Source organism: Nycticebus coucang, chromosome 9 (assembly GCF_027406575.1).
Source record: "Nycticebus coucang isolate mNycCou1 chromosome 9, mNycCou1.pri, whole genome shotgun sequence".
In the NCBI taxonomy this organism is placed as follows: domain Eukaryota; kingdom Metazoa; phylum Chordata; class Mammalia; order Primates; family Lorisidae; genus Nycticebus; species Nycticebus coucang.
This window is the reverse complement of record NC_069788.1, coordinates 97316102-97337140: the sequence shown is the minus strand read 5'-3', so window position 1 is coordinate 97337140 and position 21039 is coordinate 97316102. Positions and strand designations below refer to the sequence as shown.

General features: G+C 37.6%; 1 pseudogene; it reads left to right on the top strand.

The window, feature by feature from the left end:
- The first annotated feature begins 17461 nt into the window (after nucleotides 1–17461).
- On the top strand, nucleotides 17462–20000 carry LOC128594939 (Fanconi anemia group B protein-like; annotated as a pseudogene).
- The last annotated feature ends 1039 nt before the right edge of the window (nucleotides 20001–21039 follow it).

The following is a 21039-nucleotide window of genomic DNA, read 5'->3' as shown; positions in this document are numbered from 1 at the left end:
CCATTCATCTAGGACTGAAAACATTGCTACCTTGACTCATACTCCTTTCCATGATCTTCTATACCAAAAGCAGCTACCAAGTTCTGTTTATTTTATGATAGCAACATCTTTAAAACACATCACCTTTCTCAGTCTCACATTTAGGTCCAGTAATCAGTGTCCCAGTCTTGGGCCCCACATCACGTGGAATTTTTCCCTGGTCTTCCTCTCAATAGACCAGAGGATACACACTTCACCATAAGATAGAACTTTTCCAAGACCAAGGGAATTTTGCCATCTCAAGGGTATGTATACCTTTTAGATCAGATGAAGGTACTCAGCACCCTAGACAAAACCAGATTGTTTTATTTGACTTGGCTTGTTAGGAGATGTAGTGTGTGTGGAACTAACATGGCCATGGAATCCAGGTGCTCAAAAGGCCCTTTATGGTAAGGATGGAGCCTGGGGTTATGAGAAAAGGGGAATGTGCAAGACATTGGGAGTCTCCATTAAATTCTAGCCCTGGTTCTGCCAATGACAGGAGCCAGCCTACCTACCATCTAGTGAGAGGCTGTCACCTTTCAAATGAACCATTACAGAAATCTTACAACTGACCAGCTAGTCCTTCGAAAGATGGTTCAACCTTTCCAACAGTCTGGACCTTGAGAACCAGCAATGTATGAATGGTCTAACCTCTGAAGCAGCATGTCTTATGGCTGAGATACACATGCATCACAAGCTCCCCAGTGATCATTCCATGTGTGGAAGGGTGTAGTTAAACACTACCTCCCTCCAGTACATTCTTAGATGCTTTTATAAGATCAGCATTGGTAAGGCTCAGTGCTAATCACACCACATGCTTCTCAACACCTTCCAATGGTTCTCCATTATTTTAAACATTAAACAGAGCCTTCTCCACTGCCTGGTAAAGAATTCCATTATTATGTAAGTATGACTTTTTTAGGCTAAGTGCATGCCATTTCCGTAATTTATCCTATGTCTCAGCAAAAAGATAATTTTTCCTTCAAGGGGTCTGTTAGTAAATATTTTATGTTTCTCAGGCTATATGGTCATAACAAGTCAAATCTGCAAAAGCAGTTATGGACAATTTGTAAACAAGTGGTCATGGCTGTGTTTCAATATATTTTATTTACAAAACAGGATACAGCTCAAGGCCTAGGTTGTTGACTCCTGATATTGATGACCTGACTGACTTATTATTCCACGAAAACTCTATATTTGTTCATACTATTTCCTCCATTTCTGAATATCCATTTCCTAAACAGGATCAGTTCCCAAAGGTAGTTCCTTTAAAAATCTTCCCTGAGCATCCTAGTAAAGTGCCCTCCAATGTCTATGACACGGTTCCTGACAACTCTTACTGGTTTCTATTTTAGTTCTTTATGTACCTGATCATTTTTCCAGATTAACAACCTAAGGTCAGGAATGCTTCTATTTACCTTAAAGCATCTGTATTTAGTGCTTGATTTGTTTATTCAACAGCCTTTTGGTATAAAATAGAGGGCAGACATGGGGGGTAAGTATGGCTTGTGTCCACCCGGGCCTTGTCACCACTTTGCTGAAGGACCAATCATTTTCTCACTCAATCTCTAATATGCACATAGAGTCCAGCCCACTGGAGACCCCAAGGTGTGCCTTTGACACCCTCCTTGGCAACCTGAGCACTGTGTTCTGCGCAGCTGCACTGATTTACTCGGAGATGAGTGTGTGAGCTAACAGAGCTGCTGACCAGCTGCCAGTTCTTCATTTCCACTTGGTTTAAAGACATGAAGATCCAGGCCTAAAGCTTTAACCACCACAAAGAGTCTGAGAATGAAGCCAACATGAAATAAAAGAGAGAAAAGGGGGAGGAGACAAGATGGATGACTGAAGCCAGCTTTCCACAGAGGCTCCTGTCCAGTAGGAGAATTAAAGGCAAAAATTCAGCAAGTAACCTGGTGGATTTGAGCTGCACTAAGAGAGAAGGTTGAAGAACACATGTCAACCCCGCTGAGGTGAGCTGCGACCACAAGGATACAAGCAAAAGGTACAAAATCCATCACCAAACGAACAGGAGTCCCTTCCCCCATGAGAACGGCTCAGAGTGCCCCACAAATAATCAGGCAGAGTTCAAAGGTCCTCCCACTACACTCCACGAGACAGACCCTCTAAAAACTGGATGTACCTCCCCTACTAGGGTGCCACGGCATCTTCCTGCCAGGCATAAAACTGTATAAACTGTATAAACTATATATAGTCTCTACCTGGAATTCTGAGCTCCCAGCACTCCCCTTTATTCACACTGATGTCTGGAGGCCAGTCCCGGTCAGCGGAGAGGGGACTGCACTGGAGTTGCAGTTCCCTGAGGCACAGTGTGACAGCCGTCTTTTGGTGACAATACAGCCAGGCATAAAACTGTGTAAAGCTGTGTGTGTTATCTGCCCGCAACCCCAGGCTCCCAGCACTCCCACATTCCCCTCTGCTCTCGCTCCAAGGTCTGGAGGCCTGTCCCCCAGGGGTCCAGACTCTTGGGCGATTGCTTGAGGGGTGTAGACAGTGCTGGGCTGCAGCTGTTCAGTGCAGACTCTGGGGTACGGGAGTGGAGAGAGGACAGTTGGATGGAAGGGAGCTACACTGGAGCAGCGGTTGCCTGAGCCATAAAACAGCAGCCCTCTTTTGCTACCAATAAGGCTTATTACTGAATATTCTGAAGCCAAACCCCCTGTCTCCCTGGGCAACCAGAGACTCTGAGTATAGGATTTGCCTTAGGCTACTCCAACTTGCAAACCAGGGATACTCCCAGGGTGGGGCTGACCCAGAGGTCCGCTTTACTAAACCTAAGACGAACCTGGTCCTCAGGGGATTTTCAGCCTATAGACAATACAAGAGCAAAGATAAGCTGATTTGGAACTCACATCAGCTTCTGTTCTGCAGGGGAACCGCAGAGTTGTTCTGTTCTGTTCTGTCAGTAACATTAATCAGGGGTGAGACTGGACCTGAGTGAAAACCCCCAAACTTTCATCAAGCGCCTGAGGTTGTCAGGCCTCACCTCCTCCTGCTAGAGAGAGGCAGAGCACAGTGGCCTGGCAGACTTCCTTGTGATTCAGGCAGGTACAAACTCCTGGAGTACCGATTCACTACAGGCAACCAGGTCAGCCAACTGCAGGGCTATCAGTGACTGGGTGTGACAACGGTGCAAGGTGGGGAAGGAGGCATCAACCTTCCCAGACTGATCTATTGGCTGGTTGGCTCCTCCTGACTCCACATAGCACTGGAGCAAACCACACCAGAGTAGTCACCAGACCCCTCTGATCCAGTTCCCAGAGACCTCTTAAACTCTCTCACCTGACACAGGTGCAGACTGAGACAATTGAATTGGACTTTTTGAACTGAACCAATCACCTGAGGACAAATCAGGTGGTACCCTGGGTGCACGGCGGTAGGAAGGTTTGATTTTTCTTTTCCAATTGTTTGCCAGTGGGGGGTGGGGTGACTTAATTGCTGATACTTCTCCACAGCTGAGACTTCAATCCAGAGTATCTGTTTCACTAGGGTGGAATAGAAACCAGCTGAAAACAAGACAGAACCACTTAGCCCCACCACACAAGACAGGGCCCCAGTTTCTCAGGCCACAACACTGTACAGGCCCTCGACAAAGCGCCAGGGGAAAAAATCAGAGGGAGTAAAACAACCATGGGGCAGAATCAGCAGAAAAACTCTGGTAACATGAATAACCAGAATAGATCAACCCCCCCAAGGAAAGATATGGCAGATGCAATTGAAGATGCCATTCATAAACAACTGGCTGAGATGTCAGAAATCGAATTCAGAATTTGGATTGCAGACAAGATTAACAAAGGGGAACTAGGAATAAGTTGTCTCAAGAATTTAACACATTTAAAGACAAAACCACCAAAGACTTTGACACACTGAAGCAAGAATTTGCAGCCCTCAAAGATATGAAAAATACAGTAGAATCCCTCAGCAACAGAATGGAGCAAGCAGAAGAAAGGATTTCTGATATCGAAGATAAAGCCTTTGAACGCTCCCAAACTCTCAAAGAGGAAGAGAAATGGAGAGCAAAAACAGATCATTCTCTCAGAGAGCTCTGGGATAATTCGAAGAAGGCGAATATCTGAATCATAGGAGTTCCAGAAACAGATGAAGTGGCCTCGCTGGGCACAGGGGCCCTTCTGCATGAAATTATGAAAGAGAATTTTACAGACATGTCTAGAGATTCTGAAATTCAGATAGCGGACAGCTTCAGATGTCAATAAGACATCCCCCAGGCATATCATAATTAACTTCACTAAAGTTAATATGAAAGAGAAAATCCTCAAAGCTGCCGGGAGAAAGAAAACCATTACCTTCAAAGGGAAGAATATTAGAATGACTGCAGATCTCTCTGCTGAAACTTTTCAAGCCAGAAGAGGGTGGTCACCGACTTTTAATCTCCTAAAGCAAAATAACTTTCAACCCAGGATCTTGTATCCAGCTAAACTGAGTTTCATTTATGATAGAGAAATTAAACAATTTAATGACATTCATATGTTGAAGAAATTTGCCATAACCAAACCAGATCTTCAGGATATTCTCAGACCTATCCTCCATAATGACCAACCCAATCCTATACCACAAAAGTAAACTCATTCGGAAACTTCTGATCAAACTCCAATTTCCACACTGGCGAAAGGATTAAAAATGCCCACTGGACTTTTGTAAAACTCGATACCCAAAACTTTACCAGACTTATCAATACTCTACATTAATGTGAATGGCTTAAACTGTCCTCTAAAGAGGCATAGGTTAGCTGACTGGATACAAAAACTCAGGCCATATATCTGTTGCATACAAGAGTCACATCTTAACTTAAAAGACAAATACAGACTCAGGGTGAAAGGATGGTCATCCATATTTCAGGCAAATGGTAATCAGAAAAAAGCAGGTGTTACAATTTTACTTGCAGATACAATAGGCTTTAAACCAACAAAAGTAAGGAAGGAAAAAGAATGGTCACTTCATATTTGTTAAGAATAATACTCAATATGATGAGATCTCAATTATTAATATCTATGCACCCAACCAGAATGTACCTCAATTTATAAGAGAAACTCTAACAGACATGAGCAACTTGATTTCCTCCAGCTCCATAGTAGTCAGAGATTTCAACACTCCTTTGGCAGTGTTGGATCGATCCTCCAACAATAAGCTGAGCAAAGAAATCTTAGATTTAAACCTAACCATCCAACATTTGGATTTAGCAGACATCTACAGAATTTCATCCCAACAACACTGAATACACATACTTCTCATCAGCCCTTGGAACTTACTCCAAAATCGATCACATCTTAGGTCACAAGTCTAACCTCAGTAAATTTAAAGGAATATAAGTTATTCCATGCATCTTCTTGGACCATAATGGAATAAAACTTGAGCTGAGTAACAACAGGAATCTGCATACTCATACAAAAACATGGAAGTTCAATAACCTCATGCTGAATGATAGCTGGGTCAGAGATGACATCAAGAAGGAAATTGCCAAATTTTTGGAACAAAACGACAATGAAGACATGAACTATCAGAACCCCTGGGACACCACAAAGACAGTTCTAAGAGGGAAATTTGTAGCGCTGCAAGCCTTCCTCAGGAGAACGGAAAGAGAGGAAGTTAGCAACTTAATGGGACATCTCAAGCAACTGGAAAAGGAAGAACATTCCATCCCCAAACCCAGTAGAAGTAAAGAAATAACCAAAATCAGAGCAGAACCAAATGAAATTGAAAACAAAAGAACAATACAACAAATCAATAAATCAAAAAGCTGGTTTTTTGAAAAGATCAACAAAATAGATAAACCTTTGGCCAACCTAATCAGGAAAAAAAGAGTAAAATCTCTAATCTCATCAATCAGAAACAACAAAGATAAAATAACAACAGACTCCTCAGAAATCCAAAAAATCCTTAATGAATATTACAACAAACTGTATTCTCAGAAATATGAAAATCTGAAGGAAATTGACCAATACTTGGAAGCATGTCACCTTCCAAGACGTGGCCAGAATCAAGTGGAAATGTTGAACAGGCCCATATCAAGTTCGGAAATAGCATCGACCATACAAAACCTCCCTAAAAAGAAAAGCCCGGGACCAGATGGTTTCACGTCAGAATTCTACCAAACTTTTAAAGAGGAATTAGTACCTATATTACTCAACCTGTTCCAAAATGTAGAAAAAGAAGGAAGACTACCCAACACGTTCTACGAAGCAAACATCACCCTGATCACCAAACCAGAATAAGAGCCAACAAGAAAAGAAAATTATAGACCAATATTACTAATGAATATAGATGCAAAAATATGCAACAAGATCCTAACAAACAGAATCCAGCAACACACCAAACAAATTATACATCTTGACCAAGTCGGTTTTATCCCAGGGTCTCAAGGCTGGTTCAATATATGTAAATCTATAAATGTAATCCAGCACATAAACAAATTAAACAACAAAGACCATATGATTCTCTCAGTCGATGCAGAAAAAGCTTTTGATAATATCCAGCATCCCTTCATGATCAGAACACTTAAGAAAATCGGTATAGAAGGGACATTTCTTAAACTGATAGAGACCATCTACAGCAAACCCACAGCCAATATCATATTGAATGGAGTTAAATTGGAATCATTTCCACTCAGATCAGGAACCAGACAAGGCTGCCCATTGTCTCCATTGTTTTTTAACATTGTAATGGAAGTTTTAGCCACAGCAATTAGGCAAGAAAAGGCAATCCAGGGTATCCATATAGGGTCAGAAGAGATCAAACTTTCACTCTTCACAGATGATATGATTGTATATCTGGAAAACACTAGGGACTCTACTACAAAACTCTTAGAAGTGATCAAGGAATACAGCAGTGTTTCAGGTCACAAAATCAACATTCATAAATCGGTAGCCTTTATATATACCAACAATAGTCAAGTTGAAAAAACAGTTAAGGACTCTATCCCATTCACAGTAGTGCCAAAGAAGATGAAATATTTGGGAATTTATCTAACAAAGGACATGAAAGAACTCTATAAAGAGAACTATGAAACTCTAAGAAAAGAAATAGCTGAAAATATTAACAAATGGAAAACATACCATGCTCATGGCTGGGAAGAGTCAACATTATTAAAATGTCCATACTACCCAAAGCAATATATAATTTCAATGCAATCCCTATTAACGTTCCACGGTTATACCTTAAAGATCTTGAAAAAACAATACTTGGTTTTATATGGAATCAGAAAATACCTCGAATAGCCAAGACATTACTCAGAAATAAAAACAAAGCAGGAGGAATCACGCTACCAGACCTCAGACTATACTACAAATTGATAGTGATCAAAACAGCATGGTATTGGCACAAAAACAGAGAAGTAGATGTCTGGAACAGAATAGAGAACCAAGAGATGAACCCAGCTACTTACCATTATTTAATTTTTGACAAGCCAATTAAAAACATTCAGTGGGGAAAAGATTCCCTATTTAGCAAATGGTGCTGGGTGAACAGGCTGGCAACCTGTAGAAGACTGAAACTGGACCCACACCTTTCACCATTAACTTAGACTCTCACTGGATCAAAGATTTAAATTTAAGACATGAAAGTATAAAGATACTAGAGGAGAGTGCAGGGAAAACCCTTGAAGAAATCAGTCTGGGAGAGTATTTTATGAGGAGGACCCCCCGGGCAATTGAAGCAGCTTCAAAAATACACTACTGGGACTTGATCAAACTAAAAAGCTTCTGCACAGCCAAGAACACAGTAAGTAAAGCAAGCAAACAGCCCTCAGAATGGGAGAAGATATTTGCAGGTTATGTCTCTGACAAAGGTTTAATAACCAGAATCCACAGAGAACTCAAACACTTTAGCAAGAATAGAACAAGGGATCCCATTGCAGGCTGGGCAAGGGATTTGAAGAGAAACTTCTCTGAAGAAGACAGGTGCGCGGCCTTCTGACATATGAAAAATGCTCAACATCTTTAATCATCATAGAAATGCAAATCAAAACTACTTTGAGATACCATCTAAGTCCAGTGAGACTAGCCTATATCACAAAATCCCAAGACAAGAGATGTTGGCGCGGATGTGGAGAAAAGGGAACACTTTTGCACTGCTGGTGGGAATGCAAATTAATACATTCCTTTTGGAAAGAGATATGGAGAACACTTAGAGATCTAAAAATAGATCTACCATTCAACCCTGTAATCCCTCTACTGGGCATATACCCAGAAGACCAAAGATCACATCATAACAAAGATATTTGTACCAGAATGTTTATCGCAGCCCAAATCATAATTGCTAAGTCATGGAAGAAGCCCATGAGCCCATGGATCCACGAATGGATTAATAAATTGTGGTATATGTACAACATGGAATATTATGCAGCCTTAAAGAAAGATGGAGACTTTACCTCTTTCATGTTTACATGGATGGAGCTGGAACATATTCTTCTTAGTAAAGTATCTCAAGAATGGAAGAAAAAGTACCCAATGTACTGAGCCCTAGTATGAAACTAATTTAGGGTTTTCACATGAAAGCTATAACCCAGTTACAACCTAACAATAGGGGGAAGGGGGAAAGGGAGGGGGAGGGGGAAAGGGTGGGATTACACCAGCAGTGCATCTTACAAGGGTATATGTGAAACTTGGTAAACGGTCTGTTAAGCTAGTGAATGATGCCCCATGAATATATCAATGTACACAGCTATGATTTAATATATATAAAAAAAGAAATCACCTGTATTTTGAATAAATGACAATGATAGCAAAAAAAAAAAAAAGAGAGAGAGAAAACTAGTTAGAGACAGGTTTCCAGAGAAGTCAATTTTTCCATCATTACTGAAAAATTAAAAAGACTTCACTCCGTACCCCCTATACAGAAGATTTACATCTTTACACCTCCAGGTTTTTCTTCTATATGAGGCAATACATTCCCTGTTGTCTAAACTAACGAAGGTTTATTTCATTTGCTACTAGAGTAAATCTCTGTTTGGCAAAGTAGGTTATCAATAAGCTTCAGGAAAATAGTGAAAATATAGGACATAGTCATTAATTTGTAAAACTTGACAAACTCTCCTATATCCAGAAATAGTCAGAAAGAGACAATGTTATATCTGATTGAAATGTTTACTACTGAACTGAAATCATTCCAAAACATTAGTAATTTGGAGAAATTAGAAAAAGCAAAGAAATGGCATTTTATAGCTCATGTCTGAGGCCAACAATAGCTGTGATTGATGTACATCGTTGATGGCAAGGTACCTTAGCTGAAAGTGATTATTTGGTATTCTTGAAGCTGTCTCTTAGAAGTTGTGACATTTATTTCAAGTTTAAAAAACAAACAAACAAACAAACAAATACACACCAAAGAAAGGAGGGATGCCAAAATCTTCAGTGTAGAGAACTCAGACAGTGACAACATTCTGGTAAACAATTACGGAAGCAGCTGCCTCTAGTCAGCCTCAGAACCAGAGTACACAGAAAAAAATATGCTGCAAAATGCTTTTAGCTGGAAGAAAAGTAATATTTATTCTCTTTCATTTCAGGATTTTTCATATCAAAAAAATGATCTCATTATAAAAATCACTGTTGAAACGACAGAGCTAATATTGGCCTGATCATGAAATAATATACATTGTTTAAAAGTTATTTATCAACATAAATGATCTTGTATATCTGACACATTTTTATGCAGAAAAGGACAGAATAATAAATAGATCTGTGCTTTTATAACACAATACTCTGTAACTAATGGTTTTTTAAAAAATAATTTTGCATTCCAAATAATTTTATGAGGAAGCTAATGATTTCAAATGATGAATGATTATTCAAAAAAAAAAAGGACTAACTTTGTGTGATGTGTGGTTACTATTTTCTCATAACTCAGGAGAGACAGTCACTCTTACAATTTTAGGCAGCATTATTCTCTAGTGATAGCAGATTGTAAAGATTATGACACCTTTTACTCAATGAGTTGTATGTAAATCTCCTAATATGTATTTCCAAGTACACTGCATTATTTTGTTGCATATCCATATATTATATTATGGCCTCTTTAAATATTAAAAATGCTGACAGAGGCATCTAAAGAGATTGCCTTTTATGTTGAATTGGCACTGACGTCTCTCCCTCAAATTCTAGTCATTTCTCCTTTCTCTTTTAATATCTTAAAAACTTACTGAGCATAACACTAAGGCAGAAAAGGTAGCAATTAAAACAAATAATACTGTTGTTTTGTTTTTTCCTATAGAGATTCTTTTCTAGTGGGACCAAGTCCCCACCCACCCGCCCCATACCCCAAGGAACACTTGGCAATGTCTGGAGACATTTTTATTGTCACAGGGGATGGTGATGTTGCTGGCATCTAGCTGGGGAAGCTGTTAAATAGCCGAAATGTACAGGACAGCCCCTAACAGCAGTTCACTAAACTTTCCAGGGTGTTGACCAGATATTGCTTAAAATTGGACTTTAAAAACTCCATGAAAATTGCTGATTTCACTTTCTGTCTTATGCCTGGCCTTCTTTATTCTTTATGAAACTTCAGCAATCCTGATAATGATGCTTGTTGCAATATGTACGTCCATACTCCATACCTGCTGCCATGTAATTCTTCTTTGCTCCTAGTACTAGTACTAGGTTTCTGACTGTCTCTGCAGTTGAGACCATGGTACTTAGGAGATCACCAGCAAATAGTTCATGTACATAAATGATTTCAGCACCTGTATTACCACCCAGGATTTGGATAATGTGTAAGATGCAGAGGAATTTAATGAGGTTCTTTCTCATCTACCTAAGGGATGGAGAGATGATTCACGAGTTAAACAGAATGGAAACTACTGAAGAACACAATTTAGAATCGGTTTCATAGCTTTAAACCAGTATTTTCTGCACCATAATAATGATTACATGGGGAAATGAGAGGTCATTTTCAGTTTGTTTCTGAAGTATACTGGTTCTTTCTGAACAGAGGAAAAATATTTTATGAGGTCTAATAACAACATGGCAGTTACTTTAAGTACTAAAGTGTGATTTCAGAGCTTGGCTCAAAGCGTAGGTAAAGGTGCCACTTTATGCTGGCTGACATATCTGTGCAGAGTTCCAGAACAGTACCATTCGGTCACAGCTTTGGCAGATTGCTATCACCCAGAGACCTTTTAATAAGACCAAAGTCAAGCAGTGGAATGTGAAACCCACCATATCATCGGATCACGTAGATGTACTCAGTGGTCTGGAGCATTATGAGGTAAAATCCACTTTCAATTTTAAATAGCTGCCACTTTGAGATAAATAGAAAATGCTAACTAGCTCATTCCAAGCTTAGAATGATCTATTCTTATTGGACAAAATATTGTCTATAAAGGATTGCTTTGTTCCTAGAACAGGCTGCTCAAGAAGAGTTTTTTCATATAAGAAATTCAGAAAGCATATTATTCTAGTATCAGTAGCAATATGGATTATCCCTGGATGTTATTCTTCAGGAAAACTACAACCATTAAAAGATTTAATGGGTGAAAAGTAATAGGGATATACAATTATTTTCAAGGGACAAAACTTTTGCTCCATTTCAAAGATTCTGAAAGTTCAGATTATACATGCCACATTGAAGTAAAAATTTTAAATATTTAGCTCTGAGATGAGTTAAGCAACTGATCTGAGTTAGTTGATAGTTTAAAATACTATGGCTCCTTTTTAGGGGAATCAGAAACATCCTTTCTTTTTAATACACTATTTTTCATGGTCTATGTTGGTTCTGAGGCACAGAATTTACGTGTAAGCACATTCTATTCTTAGAATCATAACTTAAATGCTTCTTGTTGTTTAGACAGAGTCTCACTCTGTTGCCCTGAGTAGAGTACAGAGCAGTCATCATAGTTCCTTGCTCCAGCGATCCTCCTGCCTCAGCCTCCTGAGTAGCTGGGACCTAGGAGCATACCACCATGCCTAGAGGGGTCTCACTCTTGCTTGGACAAGTCTTGGACTCTCAAACTTAAGCAATCTTCCCACCTCAGCCTCCTAGAGTGCTAGGACTACAGCCATGAGCATCAGGCATGGAATAACTTGCATTCTTTTTTTTTTTGTAGAGACAGAGTCTCACCTTATCGCCCTCAGTAGAGTTCCATGGCATCACACAGCTCACAGCAACCTCCAACTCTTGGGCTTAGGCGATTCTCCTGCCTCAGCCTCCTGAGCAGCTGGGACCACAGGTGCCCGCCACAACGCCCGGCTATTATAACTTGCATTCTTAAGCATCAGGCATGGAATAACTTGCATTCTTAATAAACATGTGGAGGTATGAAAGTGACTGAAAGAGAATATTAGCATGAGGAATCAACCTGAAAAACAATTCATTTGAACCATCTTGTGATATTTAATTCCTGAAACATCTATAAACATAATTTTCATATTTAATGACTCAAGTACAACACAAACATCATTCCATTTGGTCTTTTCTTTGCTTTATTGAATAAAATATGGTAATAGTATTGGACAGTTACTATATGATACAAAGATTTTCAAACCTCTTTTAGAAAATGAAGATAATATTTACCCTGATTGTAGATATTTCTAAGATGAATGATACTTTCCTGAGATTGTATTTCCTACTGAAGCCTATATTTCGCTTCCACTTATTGAAAATCTGAAATTGTAAGTCATCCTTTAAATAGTTCCTATTAATTTATTAAAAATATTGTATTTAGTGCTTCTTAAATGCAAGATACTTCACTAAAAATAGTTCAGAATACACAGTAGTAGCTCTTTTGCCTCTTTTAGATTGAGATTATAACAACTATAACAGAAAAAATTTTAAAAGTTGAAAAGTAAAAGGAAAAATGTTAAGGTTCATGGAGGTCTATTTCATGTTGGTATCAACTAATTATTTTGAGTCCCTGATTCAGTCTTTGCACTATAAAATTCCATTTAAGTGGAAGTGAAATGAAACAATTTTGTTTATTTCTGCTAAAACTTTATTAGTACCTGATACACTAAAATATTAAAATGCACTTTAAATATTAAAATGTTAAAATGCATTTTAAATCATAGCAGCAACATATGCTGGAAATGTGCAAAATTATTAATTCTAATAACTCACTGCAAACATTATAAAATAGGTCATATTTCTTTAGAAAAGGTAAAATATCTGAATAAAAATCAAAAGAAAAAAACAAAAGGAGAGAATAAGACATTAACAAAAAAAAAAGAAAACCAAGATGAGGAAAGTAATAATGCTAAAGATCAAACAGCAATTCATATTTTGTTTTCTGATTTATATTCCGTTTATTCAAACATTCCAGTTATAAATCTATCAATCTGAAGATGTTTATCAATCTGTAAAATTGTGGAATAAAAATCTTTTGAACTAGAAGGGCTTTAAGTGTCATCTATCCAAATGTCTTGTTTCTCCATATGGAGAAATGAGCCCGGGGTTTGATTAACTTCTTTTCTACCATCAGGGCTTTAAGTGACTCAACTGAATTCACAGTTGAATTTTTCCCCCCAAATGAGATCTGAAATTTAAGAATCACATGAAAAATAAGGCAATAAAGAAATGAAATAATCTGATATCCTGGGGGCAAAGTAGTGGTAACAAATTGGATATATTAGGCATCTGAGAATATTTCTTTCATTTTAATCACAAGTTGATATTAGTATAAAATTTAAAAGATGGGACTTTTTGCCTGTATGCATGCATTTATAAATGCTCTAGGCATTGGTATCCTAACTTGAATTAATTGTTGAGTGCTTTTCCGGGGCTGGGAGTTTGATGTGGTTGAATGGAGAATCACTGAGATGAAACCGGATTACAGTGATCGTCAGGGGAGGCCCCCTTTGCCATTATACAAATGAGCCAAACACTAGAAAATAGCTCTAGTACATCTGCTTATAATGGCATTTGGCATTTGAAACAAAATTATTTGGATCATCTGCAATCTCTTAACAATGAGTCAGTTCCCAGCTTGCTAATAACACATGCATTTTGGTATAGAAAAATAAAACTTGTGGTTTCTGCAAAAATAAATAACATGTAAGCTTTATTTTACTCTGAGATGAACATTATAATAAATAATTCTAAAATAAGTTCTTTTTCTACAAATACTATGCACTGAATTTCCTGGATATATTAAGCGAGGGACTTTACTAGGATGTAGGCTCCATTTCAAACTCAACATTTTATGTATGACTATAAAACACATTATCGAGGATTGAGGTAAGGGAACATGAACTTTTACCTGAACAGAGAGTTAATGCAATTCGAACTACACAACTGAGAAGCAAAGCTGTCTAAAGGAAAATAATGGCAATCAGTTAATCTGTAAATAGTCCATATATAAATCTAGTCTTTGACTCCATTTTTGGGCAAGCATTCTTGGCTTATAACTCAATCCGGTTATGGCTCATTATAAGAAACCTCTGGGATCCACCCAGACCTGCTAAATAAGGTTTTCTGGGGAAACACTATAAAATCTATATTTTTAAAAAATCTCTCCCCTTTCTTTTGAGGATCCATCAAGCTTGGGAGCCATAGAACTAGCTGAAACTTACTTTTAACTAAAATAAGATTTCAGAAAGACTAAGGCAAATCTATTTTTACAAAATTAAACTCTTTCAGATATGAGTTCAGCATGTAAGTAAATCTCAGAATATGAAGGTTAATTATTTAATATTTTAGTTTTCCCAAAATTCATTGGGTCGATAGGATATGTATAGGATAAAAGTTTTTCTTAAAGTAAAATAAAAGCCAATTTATACTAGATCCTAAAATCTGGTGAATGAATCTTTTACCTTTTAGTAAAGAAATTATTACATTAAATTAAATCAAACTATAATTGCATTTCATTCGGACCTCCAATTTATGGCTGTGAAAGATGGCATGGTTTCTGTTTGTTTTGGCATTCCATGAATCTGATCATAGACAAAGTACTAAATTTCTTCCTCTATTTTATTCCTAACTTATTTATACCTAGGAATTTGACAAACCAATAACAATTGTTCCCTATTTAAGGTGACTTTGAAATAAATTCATTCCATATACGATTATTAAGAGAATTTTGTGCCAGGACCTGATTCGTCTGATAGAGTAAAAACTCTTTTATTAGCTTAGTGTCCATTAAAGGCACCACAAATCATTTATTGATTTTTCTTTGTTGTCATATGGAAGTATCAGGTACCAAAAAATATAAGAAATAGAGTGATTTGACTACTGCATATGAAATACCCAAAATGCATCACTGGCTGTTCTTTGTGAGTTTTTTTGAGTTCAGAGTCAATTATGGCACTTCTGTGATTTTCCAGGCATTGGTTAAGGGTTAGAAGTACAAACAAGGACCCTGCATTCTGTGAGTATACAATATAAAGTGAAAATATCAATAGCTTAAAGAGCTGGTATCTATTTTTGTCTCTTCGGGATATCACAAATCATCTATTGAGTCTTAAAAATATAAAATAATAACTACCAGTATAAATAGACCTAAGAAATCTCTCCATAGAAAATATGAAGACCAGAGATTACAAATGAAGTATGCTTTACCTTGTATGTTCGTAGAAGTCCTAAGATTCACATTTTGAACAACGTATTTGCACTCATTTTAAAGAAAGCATTGAGTTTTGTCAGAACTGATGGCAATATTTAAGAGCTTAACTTGTATATTTACATATATATTGAGGTCAGAGCTTTAAGGATGCCTGCACCCTATCAATGGAACCAGCTTTTAATAATGGTCTACATCCATATGTTACTACATCCATAAGCAATTGTGTTTGATCAAGATGCAATCTGACTAAACCCATTTTTATTATACAGCTGCTGTTCCATGGTAAGATTCACATGTTGGTAGATAAGATTTATAATTTCTTATTATGTTTTGCCCAGATTTTTAAAATACAATTTTAAACTTCAACTGGAGAAAAGATGATATGACCTATGTACTTAGTTTCTCAAACCTGTTTCACTTCTTTAAAAACGTTTTTCTAATTTACAAAGTCCCATTTTTCATGCCATCACTAATCTTGCTATTGCCAAAAATGTAAGAAAAAATCCACGTTTTTACTAAGGATCACCTGTTTCTCAACAACCAGAATATTGCATGTCCAGTAGATATCTGAAACTGTTCCCCAAATTCGCAAGAGGTGATGATCTCAAAATCTCTGGTACTCCTTTGTATCTATCTTCGTACATGTGAATCCTCAACCCTGTGCTTCTTTGCTCTAGACACACGTACAAGATTGAACATCATTTATATTTTAAAACTAAGATCAACTGAAAATGAACACACATGTACAGCAACACAAAATATTTGTGAGTATCAAAACTTTCCCCAAAGATTTAAAGAGAAAGAGACATGGAAATGGGTTACCCTCATCCTAAACTCCCAGTTTCTCAGTGGAAATCTCTCTCCTTCAGTATCAGCCAATGAGCTTTCATGAGCATATCAGATGTATGATTTGCATATAATTTATTTCATTTCTTAAGTTTTCTTTTCTCTTTATTGATTACGTCTTTTGATGTTTAAAGTTTTTGCATTTAATGTGGTCCCATCTATTTTTACTTCAGTTACCTGTGGTTTTTGTTGTTGTTGTTTGTTTGTTTTTGAGACAGAATTTCACTATGTCACCCTCAGTTGAGTGTGGTCGCCTCACAGCTCACAGCAACCTCAAACTCTTAGGCTTAAGCTTAGATTCTCTTGCCTCAGCCTCCCAATTAGCTGGGACTACAGGTGCCTGCCACAACACCTGGCTATTTTTTGCTGCAGTTGTCATTGTTGTTAAGCTGGCCCTGGGTGGGTTTGAATCCTGTGCATGTGGTGGGCACCCTTACTCACTGAGCTATGGGTGCCAAGCCAGCTACCTGTGGTTTTGATGAACTAGCTGGAAATCATTGCCAAGTCCAAAGTCTTAAAGTTTTTCAGGAGTTTTGTAGTTTTAGGTCTTATGTTTAGGTCTTTAATCTCATTTGAGTTGGTAAGATAAAGGTCCAAGATTATCTTTTTTTTTTTTTTTTTTAATGAGTATTAGGTATGGATTTGTGTTAATTTATTCTACTTGGAGTTTATTGAGATTCTTAAGTATGTTAATTTTACCTAAAATTGGACGTCCTCCACACTGCAGTCCCGCCCCCGCCAGCCACCGGATCACAGGTGGTTCCAGGGACAAGCTCCGCCCTAGAGATCTCGTTGGCTATTTGCTTTCACAACACTCTCTGGGGCCCCGCCTCCTCAGCATCCTTTCTCAACCCTCTGGAGCGGGCTCAGTAGGCTCCGCCTCCTTTGCATTCCCAGCTTCCCAGGATGCAGTGCCCTGGCGGGAGGTTTGGAGCTGTGGGACTCTAACCGCAAAGCGTGCCGGGACTTGGCATCGGCGCTGAGGTTGAAAGGCATGGACTGGAATCAATTTGCATTCAAAAATTAGATAAACACAAAGACTTAATATTGTGGAATGACTGCAAATGAGCAATGTCACCTAATAAACAAGAAAGGTTCTTATGATGGGAAGTCCTTGTTTTCCTGTTATCAGAGGGAAATTTTTCAGATAAAGAGACTGCAAAAACACCCATATTACATGTCAGAAGAATGGTATTTGACAGAGAAACAAGATCATTTTTTCAGAAGTCCACTGGATACTTTATCATAAAAGGAGAAAATTCTTATTTTAAAATTATTTGTTGCATCTGTGTGTCAGATTTCGGAACTGGAATTAACCTCCCTTGCGTATTGATACAAAGCAATAAAACAACGTTTTCAGATATTTTCTACTATTTCTCCGCAGTACCAATAAATTTGCAAAGCATTTGAGCTTTAATATAGGTCATGAGTTGAAGGATGGCATAAGGGTCCTTGATGGCCCTTTCGTCTTATGGAGACATGTGGGAGCATTCTTCTGTATGTCTTCTGAAACTGGCAAAGTCGTTACTCTTGTCAGTTAAATTTTCCTCTTTTGAGTGGGTAGGGAAGATTGAAATTGTGGGTATGGTTTTATTGGGAATAAAGGAATGTTATTTATCTCATAAAGGATGCACCCAGGAGGCTTCAGAATCAGATTATGCAGTTTGGAATACCAAATTTTGTGCATGCTCTCTTGAAAGTCAAAAAGCATTAAGTGATAGATACATTATCCCTCCTGCTTATAGCAGTATGGTAACTTGTGTGCATGTCTGTGCACGTAAGATTATCAAAGACCAGTTAAGAATGTCTCTAATTGCCCTTACTCAAAAGAATCAACTGATTTCCTTCCAAAATGGGACTCCTAAAAGTGTATGCCAGCTTCCATTTGGAGATCTTTGTGCAGTTCACTTTATGGATCCAGGTGGAGGAAACTTTTATTTCATTGTATCCTTTAGGTCCAATGATGCTTGTGCTGTTTGGGGAAAGAACTTTCAGGTTGCGGCTAAATGGGGAGAAAAATAGCTTAGTTCTGATAGATGACTTTATTGGAACTGGAACTGAACAAGTATTGCTACTTTTTAAAGATTCCTTGAACTCAGATTGCCTGACTTCATTTCAAATAACAAATTTTGAAAGCAGAAACTATTCAGGTGAACCATTGGATTGCACTGAAGATGATTTATTTGAATACAAACAAGACAATCGTTATTTGGTGATTTCACCTCTGGAAAGAAGAATAAAAGTTGGTGTAGCTTCTGTTCGGGAATTACAACAACATATCTTGTTAAAGGATAAAATTATTTTGAGATCTTACAAAGCTTTAATAAACCCACTTCAAGGGAAAGATGATAATACATCAAGTGTAAAGGAGGAATGTCTTGCTCTCCTTTGTGGTGAAGAAGAAAATTCTGAATATACCTTTGATGAAAAGTTACCAATTTTCGAGATTCAAAGCAACTAGTAGAGAAGATATGGTATTATGTAATAGATGATAGCTTGGTTGTTGGAGTGAAAACCATGTCTTCTTTAGAGCTGTTCCTGAATAATGTGACTTTATTAATGGATCAAGCCCATGGATCCAGCTCTCAGCTCATTAAGTGTTAAAGTAGGGTGATTAAGTTGAGTATGGATTCTTTGCCAGAACCACACTTGATGCCATATGAAATAGGATCAGAGGCAAAAAAAAAAAATCAAGTTCACCCTTGATAGTGAGGAAAAAGAAATCTTTGTTTGTGAATGACCATCTAAGAAAGAATATGTACAGATAATTACTGCTGTAACATCTCTTTCACCACTTTTAGCCCTCGGTAAATTTTATTGCATTGTGCTGCTACATATTATGGAGAGAGAAAACAGTGATTTTCCTCAAGATCATTATATTCCGTGTGGCAGACTTTTTGTAAGTCTAGATCTTTGAAGTGGGAAATGCCTACTGACATTTCCAAAGAAGAAACCTGTAGAACACAAGGACGATCTTTTTGCACTTTTTGCAGTATTCCACAAATCTTGTTTTCAAATCGTGTCACCTGGGTATGCCCTGAAGGCAATGAAGTCAAGGCTGTTAGAACACATGAAATGTGAAGTCATCTAAGAATTTCCAGAAGTGTGCTTTTGTAAAAGGCCAGGAAATTTGTTTGGGACACTCTTCAAATGGAAACAAAGAATGCTATTTCAAGGGATTTTAATAATCTATTCCAAGAATCAAAGGGTTTTGTTCCAGTGTCTTCATAAGCTCATCAGTGTTCTCACTATAAACTGTCTATTGAGAAATCTAAAATTAGAAAATGAATATTTCCTAGTTGATCAGGAAGGCATTGTCTTTGGAGAAGGAATTCGTTATCTTTGGTTCTCTTTCTTCTACCTTAGCTAAAGTTGCTAGCAACTTTATGCAGAGGTGTAAAGCAAGCAAAGGACATAGTAGTGTTGTTATGGCTGCTTTACCAGAGAGAAGGAAATTCATTGGTACAGAAAAGAAATCCAAAGTGCAAAGAATAAAACGTTGAGAACAAAGCTAAAAGTGAGTGGTGCCCTCTACAGAGCACTGACTTTGAAAGTAGCTGAGGTTCAGTTGAAATCAGACCTCACTGCCCAGAAATTGACCAATTTATAGTTACACTTTCAATTTGATCATATTTTACATTTTTAACTGCCATAAACTTTTGGTTCCACCTGATATTGCCTCAAAAAATTTTTTTTGTACTCAAAATTGTAAAGTTTTTGTCTTCAGATATTCTTTCTTGAAACATCAAGAAAATTATAGGGTAAAAATTAACTGAATCAAAGATATGTAGGACTCCATCAAGCATCTACCTTAAATTTTTCCTTAATACTTAAAAATCTGCTGTTGAGCCCTTCTAGTTATTTTTCATTTCATTTATTATAATTTTCAACTCCAGAATTATCTTTTTATTGATATTCTGTATTTAATGAAACATCATCTCATAGCTTTTTTTATCATCTATTTAGGCATTATTTCATTTACTTGGTACATAATTTTAAAATAACTGATTTAGAATTTCAGTTTAGTTAACTCTCATGTAGACTTCTCTAGAGACATTTTCTATTGACTATTTTTTTTTCTCATGTTTGGGCCACATTTTCTTGATCTTTTAGAAACATCTAATAATTTTGTTAAAATTTTGATTCTTTCAATAACATAATATAGCAACTATGTATATGAGACAATTCCCTCCCCCCTGTGATTTTTCATTTTTTTCCTTTTTTTTTTTTTGAGACAGAGCCTCGAACTATCATCCTGGGTAGAGTGCAATGACCTCACAGCTTACAGTAACCTCTAACTCCTGGGCTCGAGCAATTCTCCTGCCTCAGCCTCCCAAATAGCTGGGATTAAAGGTGCCCACCACAACGCCTGGCTATTTTTTTGGTTGCAGCTGTCATTGTTGTTTGGCAGGTCCAGGCTGGATTCGAACCCACCAGCTCAGGTGTATGTGGCTGGCGCCTTAGCTGCTTGAGCCACAGGCGCCGAGCCAATTTTTCATATGGATGTTGATTTTTGTTTTTTGCTGCTATTTGTTAAGTAAATTCCTGACCTAGTTCTGTAATGAAGCGTTTGCTTAGTTAGTGGCAAGCTAATGATTGATCAAAGATTTCCTTATATTCTTTGAAACTATAAATTTCCCAGCCTTTTT